This window comes from Anolis carolinensis, unplaced genomic scaffold (assembly GCF_035594765.1).
Source record: "Anolis carolinensis isolate JA03-04 unplaced genomic scaffold, rAnoCar3.1.pri scaffold_11, whole genome shotgun sequence".
NCBI classification, from domain to species: Eukaryota; Metazoa; Chordata; class Lepidosauria; order Squamata; family Dactyloidae; genus Anolis; species Anolis carolinensis.
In genome coordinates this window covers 12,799,722-12,803,086 of record NW_026943822.1, presented here as the reverse complement: position 1 = coordinate 12,803,086, position 3,365 = coordinate 12,799,722, and the positions used below count along the sequence as shown (strand labels likewise).

The window sequence follows — 3,365 nt, the reverse complement described above, 5'->3', positions numbered from 1 at the left end:
AAAAAGTGGATGCTTTTTATCATTTGTGAATAGAGAAAAGAGCATTCATGCCTTGACTGGGTCTTTATTCCCCGCTCTGTTTGTGTTTGCATTCGCTATGAGTTCAGCCGGTTTGTGGCTCGGCATGATTCAGCCCTACATGCCAATTTGGGGCGTCAAAATGTTTGCATAAGCAGGACAATAAGGATTCTGTTGTTTTCTGGCACATGGTTTCCATCCATGTGAGGTCATGATAAGGCAGATAGTTGGGTACAGGTGTCACTTGGAGGAAGCTTCCTTTAAGACAAGAAGGAACACCACACTGGACTGGCAAGATGTTGACCAAATGCGGAAGTATATCTGGAATGATAGCTTAGAGTTGGGCAAATCATTGCATTATTAATAAAGGTTTCTACTTATTTGTGTTAAGCTCCTTCTTGTTTGTGGATGCCCCATTCTGACATCAACAGAGATGCCTCACGACCAAGAGATTGGACCGGGATCCATGGTTGCCTATGCTTAGGTCATGCCATGCTAAGTATTATTATTATAATCGCATTGGCTACTTTGTCTATTTATACATACTTCCTGCATTTCACTGTACTGCTGCCCAATGTTATATTTATAATACTCAGTGTTGTGATCATGTATTAGATTCTACAAGCTTTAATGTTCATATATGTAATGGGCAACGCAAGAAATGGCTTGTTAGAAAAGCAATTGCTCGATACAGGCTGGTACGGCAAGATCTCACTAGCTAGGAATGGGAGCCTAACTTGTTTAGGATGAGTTATGGGTTATGTTATGAGAGCCTAACAGGTTTTCTCATATGAAAGTAAATAGAATGGGAATGGGAAGGTTCTTTGATTATTTGACCCAGGGGTCCTCAAACCTTTCAAGTGGAGGGCCGATTCACAGTCCCTCGGACTGTTGGAGGGCTGGACTATGATGAAATAGTCCAAAATTAGGATTATTGTATGCCTTCAAGACGTTTCAGACTTAGGACAACCCTAACATAAGACCTTAGATAAACAAAGAGACCTCCAAAGACCATCTAGATTGTCTCATAAGACCACTGGTAAGAAAGGGACCCTCAAAGGCCATCAAGATGATCTCATAAGACCATCAGAAGACCATAGATAAGGAAAGGGACCCTCAAAGACCATCTTAATGGTTTCATAAGATCATAGGTAAGGAAAGGGGCCCCCAAAGGACAACTAGACAATCTCATCAAACCATAGATAAGGAAAGGGACCTTCAAAGATCATCTAGACGGTTTCATAGGACCATAGGTAAGGAAAGTGACCTCCAAAAGCCATCTAGATGGTCTCATAAGCCCGTAGCTAAGCAAAGAGACCTTCAAAGACCATCTAGATCGTCTCATAAGCCCGTAGCTAAGCAAAGAGACCTTCAAAGACCATCTAGATGGTCTCATAAGCCCATAGCTAAGCAAAGAGACCTTCAAAGACCATCTAGATGGTCTCATAGGACCATAGCTAAGCAAAGAGACCTCCAAAGACCAGGTAGACTTAGGCCAACCCTAAGTCTAAAGTATAGGACAGGGGCCAAGTAAATGACCTTGGGGGACCGCATCCGACCCACGGGCCTTAGTTTGGGGACCCCTGATTTGACCAATGAAGAAGACTGAAAAGTGTTAACATATACAGTATTGCGCTTTGACTGACAGAAGAGTAGCATGCAAAATATTTGAATTGTACCACCTATAAACATTTGATGCTTATCTTATTCTTATTCTTTGTCCTGCTTGATGGCAGGGTCCACTTTAATGGTTTGTTGGCACCATTTCACCTGGTCGTGCACCTGATCAGAGTGTATGCTAGCAGTCTTCAGATCATTGTGTAGCGTGTCCAGCCAGCATTGCTTCAGTCGTCCCTTTGGTCTCTTGTCAGGCACTTCTCAATCAAGAGCAATCTTGTAGATGGACTCGTATTCACTTTGGAGAGTATGGCCATAGCATCTGAGGTGGGATTCTCATAATTTGTCCACATTGGAGCAATGCCATAGCATTGCTGGATGTCATCATTGCGGATGTGGTCAAGGCGTGTGACGCCGGCTGTAAGTCGTAGCATCCTCATCTCCACAACACCAAGGCGGAGTTCTGCTTTCTTTGTCAACATTCCATATATTGCAGCAGGCCTTACGACAATTTGATAGATTTTTGATTTCAGGCGATCGAGCATCTTCTTGTCGCAGAGTACACTTGCTGCCAAGCGTCATTTCATCCAAGCCGCATTAATCCATGTGGTGACTTTGTCAAAGAGGTTGCCATCTGAACTTATCATCAATCCAAGATATTTGAAGGTGATGACTTTTGGGAGATCCACCCTGTTCACCTGGATGGTACCAGTCTCATCCTCTTTGTTCTTCAGGTAGTCAGTCTTTTTGATGCTTAGACCAAGACCAAATTGCACCAACCAATCACACCATGATTGCACTTGATGTTCGAGTTCTTCCTTGTTCTCAGAAACAAGCATTATGTCATCAGCGTACAGGAAAGTCCAAGTTGCCAGTTTCTGCCCATCTCTAGTAACTGCATCCATTACAACAATTGATGAGAGGACTGAGCCCTGGTGAACACCAACGGTGATGGGGAATTCCCCATGGGAAATATTTGATGCTTATGATGCTGACAATACATTTAGTATCTTCTTCCTGTTCTTTTTTTCTTAAAACCACTGTCCATACTGTCCCAAAGCTTGAGGATATGTTGATGTTTCTAACAATCTCTAAAATATCCCCTGATTTTGCCAAAAGTGGGACAGAGTCAGCAAAAAACCACCCCATTCTAATACCCACCAGAAGCCACTGTGTGTCCTGGGAATAGCTGATGGCCCATTCAAGGTGAATATGGGGGTTAGGGCCAACCTAGATAAATCCTCAATCCCGTCTTTCATTTGGGGCACAGAGCCAGGCAAAATGGCCTGTGGCGGAGATGGAGATGGATACTATAAAATCCAAAATACTATCTAAACTACTATACAAGTTCTGTTTTATCTCAAATGTATCTGGTGGGATCAGCTGATCGATCACAGCTGCCCACCAGTAGTTTCCAAATGGGGCAAATGTTGGCTTGGGTTGTTGCTGTTTTTTTTTCCTACTGGCTGTTTCACCATCAGGCTAAGCCTCCTCTTAACCACAACTTAATTGGTTCCTTTAAGAGTATTATTGTGCGTTGTTTCCACCTAACACAGCTGTGTAGACATTTCATTTTTGGCAAAGCGATTCTTTTTCTTCCCACCCTTTTCTGCCCCTCTTTGTGGCGCCTTTGCTTCTTTCCAAAATGATTTTTTATTTTGTTTTAAATGAATCTTTAGTCTCATTTTTCCATTGGCAAGATATTAAGACCCCAAAGTTGTGTGCCTGGG

At 42.8% G+C, this 3,365-nt stretch overlaps 1 pseudogene; it reads right to left on the bottom strand.

Moving 5' to 3' along the window:
• Positions 1–1,862: 1,862 nt before the first annotated feature.
• On the bottom strand, positions 1,863–2,841 carry LOC107983397 (uncharacterized; annotated as a pseudogene).
• Positions 2,842–3,365: the final 524 nt, after the last annotated feature.